At 42.9% G+C, this 20,077-nt stretch overlaps 1 protein-coding gene across 3 annotated transcripts in view; it reads left to right on the top strand.

Moving 5' to 3' along the window:
* The window catches only part of HIVEP2 (HIVEP zinc finger 2), a 197,020-nt gene that overhangs the window by 28,988 nt on the left and 147,955 nt on the right, over nt 1-20,077 (top strand). The gene's annotated exons all lie outside the window — the stretch shown is intronic.

Here is a 20,077-nt window from a genome sequence, read left to right as displayed (position 1 = left end):
TGATTTTCGGGAGCCTCCCATCCATTTCGGGAGGGTGGGCAAGCATACCCTCACTACAACCGCTGACTTGTGAAAATGGATTTCATATAAATGTCTCTCATAAAAGAGCTGGATCTGAGGATTGATATAACATAGATATTGAGGGTGAGATGTACTAAAGGGAAAATGCGGTAAAACCCCCGTTTTACCGCATTTTCCTATGTACTATTACCCGGCCGCAGCGTATCGCCACCTTTGGGTTCTTTTCGCCGCGTCGCCGCAACCCCGCCGCCTCGCCGACCCCCCCTCAGCCCCTCCCTTGGGCTTACCTTCTTGCAGGTCCTCCTGGACCCTGGAAGGTAAGCCCTTCCTCCCCCTATCAACGCAGCCGGATGTCCTTCCGGCTGCAGGGGGAGGAGGAGGCGCCGGGGACAGGCTGCTTAGCTGTCCCCGGCGTGTAGGCATCAGGAGCCGGCTGGGAGGTGACGGAGACCCCCCGCAAACCACAGTACAGGTATCGCGGGGGGTCTCCGTTACCGCACCGCGATGCCAGCCGCATATGTTAGTACATATGCGCTGGCATCGCAGCGGACAGCCGGCAATGGGCGGCGATGTATATTAATACATCCTGCCCATAGAATTTAACGACAGATTAGAACCACTTGGTCCATCTAGTCTGCCCCAAACACATGTACACACAGACACACACACTAACACACTAGGGTAATTTTTAGTTGTGCGCCAATTAACTTACCATTAAATTTTTGGAATGTGTGACGAACCTGGAGTACCTGAGAGAAACCCAAGCAGGTACACGAAGGATAAACAAACTCCACATAGTTAGAGCCATGGTGGGAATTGAACCCATGCCCTCACTGCTGTGTGACAGTGAGCAAATCAATTTTATGGGGGAGTCTATGTAAAGTTAAGGCAAGGGTTATGTTTTGCATATGCCCTCATCTATAGGAAGTTATTGTACTGTAGTGTTTTTACTGCCAGAAAATGCTGTCATAGTTCCCCTCTGGATGATATGTGTTACATTTTCCATCACACCCATAGACTTTGACATGCTGTTCTGTAGACTTTGTTTGTTGGATCACATCCGTAACACTAAAAAAAAAATATGTTTATGTTCTCTTTAGAGCTGGGAGTGGGGGTTTCGTCTCCACTTTTAAAATATGTCTAAGTGTTTCAGGCATGACTGTAAGTGAAAGGAATCTGATATATTCAATGAATACTATTGTGAAAACATGCAGTACTACTAGGTGCCAGATCAGAGTTTGTGTATGTTTATGCTCTCGGCAGTTGTCACACAGGTCTGGTTTCCGTGTGAACGGCTATCCAAGTCATAGCTGCAAGATACAATCATAATGTACTTTAGTCATTAGCACATATTGGTTCTTCTAAGAACTCAAACCTTTTTTTTTTTGTGTGAAAATTGAGTGTACTAATGGTGCATTCTATTGTATGTGTGTGTGAACACAAGACTGTGCTGCTATGACCTTCTGTCTTTTATTTATTTATTTTATTTATTTATTAACAGTTTCTTATATAGCGCATACATATTTCGCAGCACTTTATAGAAAATATGCAAACATTCGCATCAGTCCTAGCGGATCTTACAATCTATATTCCCTACCACATGTACACGCACACGCAGACATTCTAGGGGTAATTTTTGTTGGGAGCCAATTAACCTACCAGTATATTTTTGGATTGTGGGCGGAAACCGGAGCACCTGGAGTAAACCCACGCAAGTACGAGGAAAACATAAAAACTCCGCACAAATAGGGCCAGGTGGTAATCGATCCCATGACCTCGGTGCTGCTGCTAACCATTACAGCGTCCATACTGTCCTTTAGTTATTCAGTATTACTTTATGGTATATACCTAATGCAATGAACAGAACAAGGAAATTAAATAATTTCTATGTGAATTAAATATTTTTTGTGGATTTATGAAATTTTTTAGTAAATGTCACTACATACTGTATATTGAATTTTGGACATATGTGAGAATATGTATGTTTTTAAGTATTGGTTAATTCCCTGGTTGCTCGTTTTAGTATCCTTTGTTAACATTACTGTTTATATTGCCCCCACTGTATTGAATACTGTATATGTGCACTTTATTAACATTATTTATATTATTGTTGGGTGGCACCTAACATTTGTAGATTTCAAAAGGTCCTTGAAAAGTCAAGCTGAATTATAAATCTGACTGAAGGACTCCTCACGTCAACTTGATATTGTTCACCCATAATCAAGAAACAAAAAAATGCTGGAAATACCCTGCTATTCTGGCATGTGGCCTTTCATGTGTCACTTTGGAATGTTATGACATTTGGAATGGCAACACATATTGCACCTGTAGCATTATATTGTTACCTGCGGTGATATACTCATAGGTATGCTACCTTGCTTTGTCAGATGACTTTTGAGTTTTATTTTCTATATAATATACAGTACTAGGTGGCCGATACAAAAATTTTGCATGCAAATAAAATACGATTCATTTTATAGCAAGGTTGGTGGTTTGTAGTAGGATGAAAGAAGAACCAGTTCATTTGTAGCCAATTTGAGTAGCCGAGCAAAACTGATCTTCTTATGGGGTATACACACGGGGAGATGTGCTGAGCGTTCTGAGTGGTTCTAGATTGCTCAGAATGCTTCAGCAGACAACGAAGTATCAGCGATGTGTGCTAAACAATATTGATTGCCTGGCAATAGTGGGTCCGTGCATCGCTATGGATATGGCCCCTACACAAATAGCAATGTAGGGGCATTTACTAAGTGATCAATATATCAGTATTCAATGCATTTTTTCTCCATGTGCAGCAAATCCTGTTTAGGATTCGCTGCACATTTGCAGGGTTCCAGAGGGCTGCAGCATTCGCTGGCAGCCCTCCCTGTCACCCTATTCAACGCCGCAGGGGCTCGCTGCCCCTGCCGGTGAATTTTACGGAGCCGGGGGACAGCGGCAGACAGGAAGATGTAAGCCTCCCTGCCTGCCCCAGAATTTGTGCGGGAGAAGGAGGGCTCCTGGGGACACAGGCAGTACAAGCTGCCCCCCCCCCCCCCCCCCCCCGGGAGAGCTGGCAGGGGACAGGGGTAGGGAGCCGCTTCACTGGTCCCGCTCGTAATAAGCCGGGACCAGGGTGAAGTGAATATATGAATATTTAATGAGCGGCTCCCGGTCCCCTGCTGGCGAATGTGTAAAAAAAACCTGAAAAAAAAAATAATTAAATATATATTAATGTGCTTCAAGCACATGAATACAAATAGCATGCCCCTTCACAGAAAAAAAATTCTGATTTTTTTTTTACACAAAAATACCTTTATTTTAAAAGATCACTTTCCAGTTCACCTAAAAAAGATGATTTGCAAAAATGCAAAACGGTGAACCATGGCAAAAATCATGGAGAAAGCAGTTCTCCATCCTAGCATTGAATACAGTCTCAGCGAATCCCAGTAAAACCCCATTGAAATACACCAGCGAATTGCAGCGAGCATGAAATGGAGAACTGGCCGGCATTCACTGTTTGCTTTCAGTGAGCAGTGAACATTGAAGAGGGTGAATCAGATTTTTAGTGAAAAAGATTCACTGCAAGGAGTGAAAACAGCCCGATTCGCAGAAAAAAACAGTGAATCGGGAGCATTGAATACTGGCCTATGTGTGTAGGCCTCATTAGCCGTTCCATATCGACGCATCCAGGGAAGAACTCTAGGGTCAAAATTCAAATTTTCACTTTGATTTTTAAACAAACAATACAATGTGCAATTTTAAATGAACAAATCATCTGAAGCGGAGACCTTAATCTTTAATATGGAGCCTTATTTATTGATTTAGGTTAGGTAAGGGAGAAAAAGGGATCGCCACCAAAAATCATCTAGAAATAATATATATGATGGTATATCCTGACGAAAGTCAGTATGATTGAAACGATGATCCACCTGACTCCGGGTCTGAGTGTTTATTTGTGAAAGTGGTCTAGAGTTTCGCCCCATGCATGTTTTATATCTTTTGTGCTTGAACTATGGCATACCTGAGAATAATACAATACAATAAACGTAATGGTGTATTTGTAGTTTGAGTTGCCAATTACAGGGAATGCTGCTTTACCACAGGGTCATTTTTTCTCCTTATATGGCACAGCTATCTTCTGCACGTTTGTTTTGTTGGAGGAAAACCGCGTCTTTGGCAGGCCAAACAAAAAGGAGAATGCAGTACAGACTTCAGCCAAAATGCACTGCACCTTTCACAGTTAATTTCAGTGCAAGGAATGTATTCTGTTGGAATACCACTGCCAATGAGTAAAACTTGGGCCCAGAAATGAAGCATGACGCATGTCTGAAGTACATTTGCTTCCTCCAGCTTTAGTTCAAACTTATTGTTTTGATTGAATATGTTTGTGTTATGTGTTATATAAAGTGTAATAGTGTAGAAGTGTGTGTTTATGTCTTCTGCATGGTGAGGACTGTATTAAATCTTTTTTTGAGGAAATATAGCAAGTGTATCTGGAAGCTGGGCAAGTAAGCACTAATACGGCCTACACACATGCCGATATTAAGGCATTTTCTAAGCGATTTTGCTTAGTTTGGCAAAGTCGCTTAGCAAATGCCCTCACATCGGTGAATGTGTGGGGCTATATCGGCAGCAGTGCGCGTCCCCGCGCGTCTTTATCGCTGGCCAAGATTGATGAACAGTGTCCATCAATCTTGGCATCGGCAGGGTTCTCCCACCCGAGAACACTGGCGCTGTCTGCTCGCTTAGCACACAGAGCTGACAGCTCGCTCTGTGTGTGGGCTGTCAGCTCTGTGTGCTATGCGATAGCGGCGCAGCACAGCCCGACCTAGCATAGCTAGGTAGCCCTGCACACATCGCTATGTGTGTAGGGCCCATTAGTCTGGAGATAGCAAGACATTCTGACATAAAATCATAAATGCAAGTACTCATCCCAGTCACACTGACAATTACTTAAGTGTTCTGTTCAATTTACCATTCTCCTTGTTAAGTATGACTAGAAATTGTAAAGCATTTAATTATGAATATCTGTCTGTCAATCTGTTTGTCACTCTGTCTGTCACTCTGTCATCCATCTGTCAAAATATACATCTATCCTAACATCCATTTTGTTGAGGTTGATTTGTAAGTTCATTAATTGCAGCAAGAGGTACTGACTGGGAAGATGTATCAAATCTTCAAGAATTAGAAAGTACCAACCAATCAGCTTCTGTCAATTATTAAGCACAGCCTGTAAAATTACGGAAGCTGATTGGTTGATACTTTATCTCCCTCTCTCTCTCTCTCTTTGGCTTGGTACATCTCCCCCATATTGGGGGGTAGGAGGTATAATTGCATTATGTCACCTGTGAACATACAGTAGATATAGTTGTCAGGAAAATACTGTTTTATTCACAATACACGTCACACTATCAGTATGAGGTTGGCTGAAGCGTATATACACAACATTAATCACTTTTGACATAACAGCATTATGTGATTAAAGTAAAAGGTTAGTGTGTGGCTATTACAGTGCACTTTAGGCAAACCTTAGGGCTTAGAAACAATGTTATGGAAAAGCCAGAGTGTTCCCAAAGCTCACCTGCAACATAGGGCCTCATTCAGAGGTGGAAGCATTCACATCTAAGTTTGAGCACACCATCGTAAATCAATTGCTGCATGTGCTCAGAATGAATGATGAATGTACAGTACAAAAACGATTTCTAACCTTTGCCGACCTTTGCATTGTGTCCGTCTCTGAATTTGACCCATATTGTACAATGGGGTCTATGCCTTGGAAAGAGATAAAGTGGCCAGAAATAAGGTACCAAACAACAAGCTCATGTAATTTTAGAAATAGCCTGCAACATGGCAGCTGAGCCCCAGACACACATCGATGGCGATGCGCAGTCCCATCGCTATAGGGCATACACACGATCGCACAGGGCTAAGTGTGCTTAGTTTCTAAGCGATCTCGATAGATAAAGATTTGCTTTTGCGATCAGCTCTGAATCAGGCCCTTAGTACATACTGTAGATATGTGTGAGTTTCTAATGAGTTTTCTCAGAAGAACTCCTGTTGTTTACACCTGTGAATTCTACAGAATTCTCTTCAACTGGAAGTGTACACTTATCAGGAACAGTGTGTTAAATGACATTCACCTAAGTGCGTTTAAATGGCCTTAAAATGCACATTAAACAAATAACAATTAAGAACTCTGATTAATTTTAGTAATGTTTGTTATTTTTTGCATTAGCCTTCATTTATATTGTTGAAAATTAGATCAGAAACCACATAAAACTATGGTTTAAACATACTATTCATCTATTATACTAGTAAGCTTTGCTTCAGTAATCCTCCGGCTTGTGTCCAAGAGGTGTGATTAGTATACTGTATGCTTATGTTTTTCAATCAATAGCTAATCAAGGTGTGTTTTTTAAATGTGAATTTCATCCAGGGGATGTGGTACACTTAAAATTGTGTCCATGTCGACTGTGTCGACATTCGGGTAAAAAAACTGTCAAAAAACCCATGTCGACCTTTTGACTGTCGACCTAACCCATGTCGAAATAACATGTGTGTCGACATAGACCCATGTCGACCTAGTCCCTCGTCGACCTAGACCCCTGTCGACCATGACCCATGTCGACCTAGACCACTGTCAACCTTCCTGTATGTTGACCCACCGGTGTCAACCTAATGACTGTTGACCAATCCCATTCCCACTGCACCATGCTATTCGCTACTGCTTGGTTCTTGATTCGATTGAATGGAAAATTAATTGCAACATGTGTACAGGGCTTAGATAAGAGTTTGCTTTTGGTTTAGATAATAGCTGTGAATGTTAAATTGCATTATTAAGGATGAATTGTTCTGGCTATGTTTAGCTGAGTGTAGACTATATTATTTTACTGATTTTCCTAAATTGGAGACAGTTATTGTATAGTAGTGTGTGTAGCTATTGGGTACTGTATGTAGACACACATTTGTACACTTCTGCCTTTCTTTAGCTGAATTGATGGCGTTAGTTTAGTGACAGCAGTTCAGTGAAATCTTATGCTGTGTACACACGGGGGAGATATATTGCTCAGCCATATATGGCTGAGCAATATATTGCTCAGTTTCTACTTTACATCAGCGACCAGAGATGGTCACTGATGAAAACGAAACTGCCGGGGGGAGCCCGGCAGTGGTAATCAGCTGGTCGCAGGAGCATGTTCCTGCGACCAGCGATCACCACAGGGGCAAAAACGGGAGCGCGCACCCGGCGATATATCGCCGGTGCACACTCCCATTGCAGGCAATATGGTCGCTCAGCGACAAAATCATTGGACAAAATCGCCCCCGTGTGTACGCACCTTTATTGATGATTCTGAAAGAAATTAAACTTATGCTGTGTACACACGGGGGCGATAGGGGCTATAATCGCTGAGAATATGGTCGCAGGCGACCATATTGCCAGTGATGGAAGTGTGCCCCGGCGATAAATTGCCGGGTGTGCGCTCCCGTTTTCTGCCCCATTGTAATCGCTGGTCGCAGGAGCTTGCTCCTGCGACCAGCTAATTACCTCTGCGGCTCCCCCAGCAGAGGTTCCTTTTCATCAGCGACCATAACTGGTTGCTGATGAAAAGGAGACACTGAGCAATATATTGCTCAGTAATATATTGCAAGCAATATATTGCTAGCAATATATCTCCCCCCGTGTGTACGCACCTGTAGGGCTAATTGTAGTTGCTGCAATTTGTAGAGGTATACCAATTCTGCCTAGAGAGACATTATATTTAAAGCACCAATTACAGTAGTTTAAAGGCTCAGTCACACACTGACTATAGACATACTGTATATCATGTTAATCAACAGAAGCTGCTTGTGCGCCATAATCAAATGGATTGCGAATTTGCACATCAGCTCTGAGACAGGCCCTAAGCCATAAAAAAGACGCCTGGGTTTACAGAGGTTCCATGTAGTAAGTGTTAAATTCCCCTGTAACGCATCACTATTGTAGTTAGACATTACATTACCCCATACCCCTTAACATGAACCTTTCCACCAGGTAATACATTTTCTGTTCTCCCACTAATGCCTAACCTCCCCTACCACCGCCTAACAATAACTCTCACCCTAGCGCCTAACCCTAACCTCCCCTACCACTGCCTATGCATAATTCTCACCCTAGTGCCTAACCCTAACCTCCCCTACCACCGCCTAGCCATGACCCTGCCCCTAGTGCCTAACCCCAACCTCTGCTTCAGCAGCCGAACCATAACCGTCCCACTAATGGCTAATCCTAACCTTCTCTTCCTGCAGCCTAACCCTATCACTCCCTTTTGTTCCATGCAGAATACTGACTGGATATTGACCTGGCTCATGCCAACATGTGCAATTACACCCTGTTGCAATTCAACCCTCCTCTTTAGTCACCCTTTCACCCTTATTGTAATATGCTATTTTTTTCCCATAGCAAAATCTTTTTTTGCATACTTCTCATCTTCCTTGTGGGACTGCTCAGCAGTACTAGGACAGCTGGCTTCTACACAGTGACAGGAGCCAAGTGCTGCAGATAATGTAACAGTCCAGCACCTGGATCCTGCCACGGTGCACAATTATAAATTGTACCATTTTAAACATGAATGCAACAATGTATAAAATGACTGATCCGGCCTTTTCCTGGAGTCCTTGTATCTTATCTGCTCCCTACAGGCCACAGAAAATGGGCATGTTGGTCATATTTTGTGCAGTTGTGGAAAACTGTAGCCATGGGTAACCATTAGTTATCATCTGCAGAGGGGTAAGAATGTATCATGCGTAACCAATGTACCTGGTTTTTATTTGGGAACTAAATATATGTATATGCAGGAGGCTTATGTCAGAGGCAGCATGAATTTGCTGTGTTCTAGGTTATGCCACATTGTCCTGTAAGCACATTATTACACCGCTTCAATTATTACTTCCTGTATTTCTATTGCCCTGATGGCCACCGGGGACATCTATAATAAGACAAAGGATATTTCATACTGGAAAGATTACTACACAGCACCGGATATTCCAGTAATGCTTAAAATGGCGAATTTCTGGTGAGCAAATGTATATCATAAAATCCATAGTTATTCTGCCATATTAAGGAAACAATGTATAAGTACAAATTGGAAATGCTGACGTTCCTCTCAGGGATATCCGTGTCAACATTTGTTACACTGGTCCTTTAGGTTATTTACTAATTACAATGTTTCATTTTTTTTTTATCATTATTGTTTGGTAACCGTGTTACAGCAATAGTAAATATGGGCCTGATTCAAGAGGAATCGATGCTGCATCTTTGCTCACATCTGGGGGGAGATTCTTTAAGATAAAAATGCGGTAAAAACCCAGTTATCTGGGTTTTTACCGCATTTTGGGATGCTGTAAGCATCCCCCGCCGGGTTACCGCGACGGGGGGGCATCGCCAGAAAAATTTGGCGATGCCCCATAGAAGCCTATGGGCTTCTACCACAACCCTCTGCCACCCCACATGGACCCACCACCGCCCCGCACGGACCCCCGCCTCCCGGCATCGCCCCCCCCCCTCTGCCCGGACCTGTGACCTCCTCCTCCCTGCACTGATCCTCTTCCGGGTGCAGGAAGGAGGAGAGCCCGGCGCAGCAGCAGCGCCCGGTAAGGGAGGGAGGGGAGAGCCGCCTGGTCCCCATGGGACCCGCTGACTCTATCGCAAAGGACAGGTCTTAACGCAAGAGCTGTCCTTTGCCATAATTATTGCATATGTTAGTGCATATGCGATAATTATAAATGCGAAGTGCGGCGATAGGGGGCGGAGCTGGGGTGCAGATGTTAGAGCATCCCCCCCTGATCTGTATGCGTATGCTAATGCCGCAGGAGGTGTATTTTGTAAATAAGTGCCCTTCTGCCAGCTTCTTAGATCCACTAAGATTTCCTATTTATTTATTTTTACATAATGGTTAAGTTACCTTATACCCCTTTCAGACCGCACTTTTTACCCGTTATTTTGCCGTTTTTTTTACCGTTTTAAAATGGTAATTTGTGCAGTCTGAAAGGTGCAAAGTGAATTTACTGGTTCTATTGAACTGGTATTTGTAAACAGTAATAAAGCAGGGTCCTACCCGATTCAGACCCGTTTTTTTTTCATCCACTGTTTTCTATGGGTTAAAACGGGTTCAGTTTCGAAGGAACAAAAACTGCATTGAAATACCTTTAAGGACAAAAACTGCACTGAAATACCATTTAAAGGCAGAAACTGCACTGAAATACCGTTTAAAGACATGCGGTGTGAAAGGGGTTTTAGCTGGGAGACCCATTTTTAGAAACATTTTAAAATACCTGGTCAAAGCCAGTTTTGCAGTCTGAAAGCAGCATTAGTGAAAACACCTCCCAGATCACCATAAATCATATAATGGTTATGGTGAAATCTGATAGAACAGTAAAGATCTGTTTACATCAATGATAGAGCCCATACAGTATCTCTGTGTCCTGTGGTCTGTCTGGAGGTTGGGACAGGCAGCATGCAGCCTCTGATGCTGTCTGCTGCACTATGCAGAAAGCGGTGGTGCCAGGGAGACGGTGTTGTCTACCCTGTCTCCTCCTAGGTGGCCATGATAGCGGTGCTGGTCCAGACCGAGGCTGGGAGCAGCCCATCAGCTTTACTGAGTGCTGGGCCTGCCACAATGGTCCCGACCGGTGGATTTCCCAGTGCTTGGAGAAACCTTTAATATCTCTAAGATTGGAATAAAACCACACATTCATAAACTTACCATAACATAGTTTCAAACCAGAACACTTAAGGTTTTCACAGGTTCTGTGACTGAATAAAACCAGGTGACATAAAGCCTAGGTGTCAGCCAGAACTATTATAATTTATTTTTGTAATGGTTTAAAGGCATAATATAGTATGCCTATACATGCCCCATTCACCTGTCTTGTTTGGGGGAGAACTTATTTAAAAAAATACCTATATTTTTTGTAAAATACACTACATGGTTACAGATTAAAATTTGGTTATCTGCTTTAGTAATGTATTTAGTGTTTTTGTTTTTAAAATTATAGTGATATACTAGTGTTCCATACTATGATACATATGTGATATGTGTATGTTATACAGTGTTTTAGTATCTGATAATTATAGATGTATGAATTTGATGTAAAATAAAGGAGAACCGAATTATAAAGTACATTTGGTGTATATTCCCAATAGTCACAGAGAAGGTCACTAGATGTGCACCAGGCTCCTGGGTTCTGCGTCACAGCACCTGGATGGTCCGCTCTTTGGAGATGACTCTGCAAATCAGAGGAGCATTTCTGTGTACAGAGAGTGGAACAAATGTGCAAACGTCTAAATGCCTGATGGCTCCGGTTGCACCCCTATTACTAATTTCCTTTTTCCTGGTTCTTGACAGTTTTATGTGAATTAAACAGTAGACTGCCAGCTCTGAGCTGGTACACAATTCAGTTTCATTTTCAAGTTAAAAACATTACTAAAAAATGTACCCTCTTTAATCCTTTATTTAATGTCAGCGGCCAATCGCAATTATCCTTCAAATCAATGTATTAGGTATTTTTAGAAGAAAACAATATGAAAATGCATACAAATATGTGTACATTAGCATTACATTAATTTGAATGAATTATAAATTACACATAAACAGAAAAAAGTACCCAACGTACCACAGTATCCGTTACAATATATGAATAATACGGTAAACCAAATACACACACACATATTTCTACAGGCCCATGCCAGGCCAAGTTTGTGGTCCATATGCCCATTTGATGTACATGACCACTCTGACTTTAAAGTGGAGACTGGAATGCACATCTTATATGAATCTAAACGTTTTGAAACTACAGGCTCTTATCACTATTCTCTGACACTATGGCACTTACACATCTCTCTTGACTTGTTTTTGCTCTTTGTGAGCTTCTCTGTGATAGTGTTGAAAGGGTAATGAGGCCCATACATTCAGGGCTGCCACTAGGAATTTTGGGGCCCAGGAATAATTTCCAGTCTGGGCCCCTCCCATCCCTTCACTTACCTCCCGACTCCTGTTGCAGGTCCCTGCAGCACCGGCTGGTGAGCCAATCAGAGCTTGTGTAACAGCAGCCGCTCTGATTGGCTAACGGTACACAAGCTCTGATTGGGTCAAAAGCTAGTGCAGCATTTTATTGGCCACCGGCGTCCTGCAGGCAGAAACAGGCAGCACAGCGGAGGCAGTCAGGGGGGTGGGGGATGTTTGCAGTGGGCAAAATGAGCTGCCCGGGCCCAGGACATCTGTACCCACAGCACCCCCCTGTCGGCGGCCCTGCATACATGTGCAATATATTGGCCCAATAAATGTCATATTATTTCCCTGGATGAGTGCTCATCCAATCCTGACGATTTTGGCATAAAATTAGGTGATCCTTTTGATCCTGGGATTGGACACCTTACACACAACCTAACTAAGCAAGGGACATTGAGGACAGCCAAAAGGGGTTGCTCGTTCTGCATCTGTTGTAGCATAAAAGAACATAAACAAATTGGTGTGTGTGATATTCATATTTTTGATATCCTTTAAGACTAATACACTATGCTGATGCTGTAGTAATGTGGTGCAACCCTACATGAAACAATGTTCATTCATTTTGTTCTCTACTACAGTTCATCCAATGAAAGCTCACTGCAGCCCTCTCAAAAGATTACCTTATCGTATTATTCTGGATTGTAACCATCCATTTTAAACTCTAGATATTATGATTATGCAGATGCTATATACATATTTATTTAAGTGTGAGGCTTGTGGTGATTTAGTAGTGATTTGTTATTTTCATATGTCACAATAGGGATTATATTAAGAACAAAACGATGTATTATGTGTTTTAGCATTCAACGAATGCAACCATTAAAACCAAGGACAGCCCAGATGTGAGAAGTAATAAGTAATAATGTGTTATTTATATTACTTCCTCTATCTATTATGTATTTTTATGTCCTATGAAATATACATAAATAATGGTGGGAGTGTTTAAGTGAACATCATGGGAAGATAAGCAGGAAGAAAAAAGCTAGGAAAGAAGTTCAAATGTTTCTGCCGACAAGAGCGCAAACATCTTTATGGCTGCCTACCCCCTGGAGTAGCAAGCTAAAAGTTGAAAAAAGTCACCCGTTTGGGAGCGCATACGGGGCTTTTCGTTGCGCCCATTACTTTGGTCGGGTTTAGATGCTTAGTTTGGTCGGGTTTAGAGGCTTTGCATGCCTAACCAAAACCTTAATGAGCGCAATCAGGGCGATAGAAATCATCATTTGAATATCAGCCCACTATCTCCCCTCACTTTGGATGGGAGATCGGGCATGATATGATATTTGAATGTAGAATGCATTGTTAACTGCTCAGTACAGTCTCTTCAGTCTGACATGTAGATGCGATTGAAATGCGTTCCACTTCATATCCATTTTATTGCAAGATATTGTCATAGGCTCTTCCAATAGCTGCACGCTCAACGCTACATTAGCTTAGCGGTGTGTTTCCTAATTTAGCAATACACACATCATTTACCAATAAATGCTGCTACACTGTCACCCCAAGAAGCATCTTCTACTGTATACTTATACTGACAGTCCCTCTCTCCTATCCAAACTTTCACAAAAAAGTTATTGTGTTCTATTATGTGACATGTTTTAAAGTCACAGGACTGTGCTAATCTTGTTTCCCTAATACTGCAGTGTTCCAAGGACACTGGCTTAAAGGACTTTTAAGGACTTCTGCCAAACCTAAGAAAAGTTACTGTTCTTTTCTTCCTCTGCTGATATTGATTTTGCTATTTTATAGTTAAATACATTTTATATTATTTCTTTGGAACAATGTCCAGACAAAGTGTTTGACTTCCGCTGTTTAGAAAATATTTTTAGGTCCTCAAATACATCAATAATGTCAAGTCCTAAAAAAAATAAAAAGTTTTGCTTTGTTTTACCGTCTTAGTGAAAGTTTTCTTTGCAAGCTATCTATGCCCATTCTTGCATGCGCACCAAGACAAATTTGCAAGTACCTTGCATAGGGGTATTCCGTCCCGACAGTTGGGATTAAGGCGGTCAGTATACAGACATTGGAATCCTGACTGGGGGGTGAGGGCATTGAAGCCTCTTGTCGGCTTATTGAGCATTTTTCACCCTCTGTGGGGGTCGAGGGCAGCCACGAGGGAGAATAGCCCCTGTAAGTCAGGATCCCAGCTGTCGGGCATTTAACAGTCAGGATTCCAATGTCGGTATACTGACCATAGGAATCCCGACTGTTAGGAGGTCACCTGGCAACTGTTCCATACAGGGTTGAGAAGAAAGGCAATAGAACTACTGTATTAGGGCAACAAGTGGGGTTGGGGAGGAGAGGTGGGATATACTCTTTACCCAGCTCAGGCCTGTTGAAGAGATCTGCAGGGTCCTGGGTAGCACTGCCCCCTTTCCCATTGCAGAGAGACGTTTGTCAGCCTCGGAGCATGAGAATTGACTACTGCCATATCAGCCTCTCTCTTTCCTTAACCCTGAACATGCTGCTGTGTGCTGGGCTAGGCTGAGAGGCAGCTGCAGCAGAAATCAGTCCTCTCTCCCTGCATGGGGGGTGCGATCACACACCCCACCACCAACCTTGTGCACAGTAGCACATAACAATGAATTTGTTATATTCTCTTAGAATCTGGTCTGGCCACACCCCCTCCATGTACCAGGGCCTGGAATATCTGTTGATAAAATGACTTGTCAATGAGAAACAGGGTTGGGCAATAAGACAACACCCCTTTCTGTTAGGCCACATCCCCTTTTGATGGAGGACATGCAGCTAGCTTTCCACCATATCAGGTGTCATGGTTTATATTGAAGCTTTTGTGTAGCTTTATGTGTAATGTAGACCTCATGTAGGCCCTTCTTTTCTCCTATTTTTTGTACATCTAATAGTGATAATAGTAAAAAAGAATCATATCTATTTCTGCCAAGAAAAACGCATTAATGGGCCCTACACACATAGCGATGTGTTAAGTGCTTCCTAGCTATGCTAGGTTGGGCAGTGCTGCGCCGCTGTCGCTCAGCACACAGCGCTGATAGCCCACACACACAGAGCAAGCTGTCAGCTCTGTGTGCTGAGTGAGCTGACAGTGGCAAACACTGGCGACCAGCGAGATTGATGGATACTACCCATCAATCTCAGCCAGCGATAGCGACATTGTCGGCCAGCGATAGCGAAATATAGCTGTTGCTATAGCCCCTACACACACACACACCCAATGTAGGGCATTCTCTAAGCGACTTTGGCAAACTAAGAAAAGTCGCTTAGAAAATGCCTTAATATTGGCATGTGCGTAGGCCCTATACAAATTATGGTACTGTTATCTTGTGTATTTATTATTTACACCTTCATGTTTGGTTTGGATTACTTAATCTAGGTTGCCAGCTCCAACATCTCAAAGCAGAGAACCATTTTTATTGGATAAAGACCAGTGAACAATATCTTATTATAATTATAATAAATGATTAGTTCTGCATGCACCTCTTGCAACATGGTGAGCCTCTGTAAAATGTGCCCCTAGCTACTGTAGCCCCATTAGTAGCATTTCTATGATTTGTCCATCCAGCCTTGATAAGGAATTGCCAATGTCTATTGCTATCAATAGTAAGGACATACCGTACTATACACTTTTTGTTAATATTTCCATGGACAATATGCTGTAATATACTGTACAAATGCCCATCAGGGGGTGTGATCCTTTGACCCACTGACTCATTATTTAGGAGATGATTAGTTGGTACTTTATTTTTCTCCACTTTATCTCTCCCCAAAGCTTTGTACATACTGCCCTAAGGCTTGATATAAATACCCCTAGATCTGCTAGCGAATAGGAGAATGTGAGGAGATCTGAATGACAAAGAGTCAGGAGAGGGGCCATGTGTGATGTCTAGGTGTCATTACCGAGCGTATGGAGAGTACTATATGGTTGTAAGTTTGGCTATTTTGAACTGAGGTTTAATAGCACATGGGAACATTTTAAAGCAATTGTGATTTCTGAGTTTGCATGTGGGGAAATATTAGAGAAAGTGATGGATGATATGTGGAGGCATTTCTGGCTGAATGATTCTGTGATGCCAAGGTAGTTTAAAGGGACCGTAGCCGGATTAAGTGGCTGAGTATTTGTTCCTTATACCAGTGGTTCCCAAACTGTGTGCCATGACACCCTGGGGTGCCTTAAAACACCTGACCAAAAATATTTTTGGTCAGAGCAGGGCCGGTGGAAGGCACTGGAGCGCCCCAGGCAGGGGGTGGGGGACGTTCCGGTGCTCACCCGCTCCCACCGTCGCTACACTGGGGGGAGGGGGGTGTGCCGGTACTCCGGCGTCGCTACACTGGGGGGGGGGTGGCGGGTACTCCGGCGCCACTACACTGGGGGGGGTGTATGTTCTGGGTACTCCGGCGCTCACCTGCTCTGGACACGCCACAAGGGGGTGCCCGGCAATGCGGCATTCAACAGGAGGGGTCGAGTCGCTCCAGCGGGGGGGAGATGGGGGGGAGAGTTGCTGCTAACCTCCATCCCGGGGACCTGCTCCTATCTGCCGCCCTGCAGTGGCCGGCGCCCTGGCAAATGCCTAAGGCTGCCTAGTGGTGGCGCCGGCCCTGGGTCGGAGTAATAGACAAAGCTAATTCTGTCCCTCAAAACACAGCTGACCGTAAAGATGACATATAAACACAAATTGAATTATTATTTATTTTTAAATTTCTCAAAATGAAACGTTTGGCCTAGGGGTGCCTTGAAAGAAAATTGTATACCCTAGGGCGTCATGTTTCAAAAAAGTTGGGGAACCACTGCCTTATACATTTCTGGAATTTATTTATTCTAATGTTTATCTTTAGTTCTACTCATTTGAAGAGAGAATATTCTTAAAAAGTGTATTTTTAAAAAAAATATCTTAAAGTGATTTATGATATAAAAGGTCGACAGTGTCTAGGTCGGATAAACTAAAAAATGCTGATACTTTGGGGTAAATTTACTAAAATATGAGTTCTACTAAAGATTGGATGTTGCCCATAGCAACCAAATTATTATTTTTTATTAAGCTCCCATGAGAAGATAATAGATAGAATCTGATTGGTTGCTATGGGCAACATCCCATTTTCAATAGAACTCCCAATTTAGTCAATTTACCCCTTTGTACATTGGGTTGCTTTATACAAGTTGCATATTGTGCCAAATGACAATCAGGAATGTCAAAGTGCATGCTATAAAGCATGAGTGAGGAATCTGCTTATGCTGAGTTCTCCACTTATCCTTTTCCACGGTTCCTGTTGCATGTGCCACGATTAACGCTGAGACACGTCTCCAGCCATAACCAGCCTCTGCCACACCTGTGTCAGTCATTAGTAAAAGTATGAAAGTGCCGTAAGAGGAAATGTGAAACAGGTTTGCCAAGAATTTGAAGAGGTAATTTATGCTGCAGTACAATATGTCTTTTTATGAGAGAAGTGCGGTTTTTAGAGAGGCATGTGATTTCCTTGGAAACAATGGTGTCATTATCTGCAGTATCTTTATTGCTTCATCCAAGGGGCAATGACTGGAAAATCCCTAATCCATTACATAACCTAGAGTCAACAAAAGGGAACACAAGGCTAATGGTAAAAGTTAACAGTCAGGGCACTCCCCTTGCTTCTGTTGGCTTCTGCTTCGACTTTTGGACAGTCCTCATTTACTATTAAATATTTAAAGAGAAACCATCCGACAGTTTTGCATTGTGCACATATTTTAGAACTTTTATAATAATTATGTAGTCTGTTTGCAGCTAGATTGAAATTTGTCTTAGTGTTGACTGGAAGATTTCCATTCTTGTAATTAGCTAATTCCCTTCTTTCTTGCTTTGGTGACTCTACTGCACTTCATTCAAAAAGCGTTGGTATGTATCAGTGCTTCTAAGTACACATGATTTAAAAAAAAAATATATATATATATATATATATATATATATATATATGGTATGTTTGATGATGATTATCCGTTTAGTTGAGATCGGCCTTCGGACACCCGATGGATCAATGTTTGCCATGTAATTCTGTCTCTTGTTGTTTCATTGCATTGCATGCTAGTGTCCGCTTTGACAGTGTCCAACCATCGTGTACGTTGATGTCCCCTTTTCTTGACCTGCTTACGAGACCGAGCATTATTGTTGTTTCTTACATGGCCGAAGTATGAAAGCCATTGCTTGGTGATCTTCCCTTAAGTTTGGTTTAACAAGGTCCAGAATGTCCTTGTTCGTGGTCCTTGCTGTTTGGTACGCGTAACATCCTCCTCCAACACCATAATTCAAAAGCGTCTATTTTCCTGCGATCTGCTTTTTTGAGTGTCGAGGTTTCACATGCATAGTTGGAAATAGGAAAGATGATTGCATTGACCAGTCGTGTTTTTGTTGCAATGCTAATGCTGTTGCACTTCCATATTTTTGTCATTCATTGCATAGCAGCGGGGCCAAGTGCATTTTGGCATTTGATTTCAGTTCCTGCCTCTGATTTTCACTCCAATGGTAGACTTATCCAAGTTGCATTGTCTCATGATCATTTCAGCGTAGAGATTGAACAGGGTTGGTTACAGGATGCATTCCTGATGAACACCTTTCCCAATCTCAATCCAGTCTGTATTTCCATAACAGTGGCTTCTTGATGCATGTAGAGGGAACAAATTAGTGACACCAGGTATTCTGGGAAGCCCATTTGCTGTAAACAATTCCATAACTTGTCATGATCCACACAATGGAATGCTTTGATGTAGTCAATGAAACAGAGGAACATATCCTTTTGGTACTCACGTCACATGTCTTCTCCATGATCCACCTCAAGTTTGAAATTTGATCTCTTGTTCCTCGGCCCTTGCGAAAACCTGCTTGCATTTCTGGGAGCTCCTTTTCCATGAAGCAGCCCATGCGATTTTGGATGATCTTCAGCATGGTATATTTATAACCCTGCAAATGTGGTGGTTGTTATTCTGAACATGGGCGTAACTATAGGTGTGCAAATGGGCACTTGGAGTGGCACAGCCACTGCCCGCAGCACGTGCATCCGGCTTGTGGGAGCCTAGAATGGCACCCTGTAGACAGTAGACCTACTGCAGAGCCACCTGAAGCTTCCATGGGAGGCTACTGGCAGGCACCCTGCAGACTGTGGAACTGCCGGCAGCATCTTTAGGAAGCTCCAAGCGTTTCCTCATTGTTCTGCTCATGGTATGCGTGGCTACACTTCACAGCGTGGAGAACAGAGCATGAACTGGGTTGTAATTAGTATCATTGAACCATATATTAAAAGCATTGTGCGTACTCAAGATTATTTTTTTTAAATTCGCAATGGAAAATTTGCTCCAAAAATAGGCAATGGGACAGCATCTGTAAATAAACCCCATCACTATTTGTACGACAAGTTGTCTATTACAGTCCCTGAGAACTCCAGACTCTGTGGGTGGAGTCAGCACAGTGTACCATAAGTGGAGCTTAAGGTGCGTACGCACTATGCAATATTTTGAAGCCATACGCACTATAATGATATCGTTAACAATATTATCGTCCATATTGCCTAGTGTGTATGCACAATAGGGGGTTTTTCAGACCTGATTGCTGGGATGCTAATTTGTGGAACCCTGAGATCATGTAGTCGCCTACCAGCCAGAGTGAAATCCCGCCATGTGCAAGGCTGCAAACAGGTTGAGAAAATATCGCAGCCCTGCTATTAGCTGCAAATCCATTCGCAACTCATTCTGCTGGATTTTATTGCAGGATGGCCTCCCACATGTGTACTACGAGCCATGTGCAAGCACAGTCATTCCATAATTGCCCAGCCTGCGAATTTGCTGCCGTGCACTCAAGGCTGAAGAATCCCCAATATCAATAATGATCCGGATCCCGCGTGTCATTACCGACCTCCCCTGTTGACTAAATATCTGTCTGCTTACAGATGGTGCATGGCTCATCTTTGCAGGGGATGGCGATGGCGACGCCAGCCGCCAGCCCCCGCCAGCCGCCATCTGTATAGCGAGAAGGTGACATGCGCGCACGAGAGGCGCGCGCGTCCCGCTTCCAGCGCTTCCCCCGGGTCACCGC

This window comes from Crinia signifera, chromosome 3, assembly GCF_055691185.1.
Source record: "Crinia signifera chromosome 3, ASM5569118v1, whole genome shotgun sequence".
Lineage (NCBI taxonomy): Eukaryota > Metazoa > Chordata > Amphibia > Anura > Myobatrachidae > Crinia > Crinia signifera.
The sequence above is the reverse complement of the archived record's forward strand: the minus strand, read 5'-3'. Positions and strand labels throughout refer to the sequence as shown.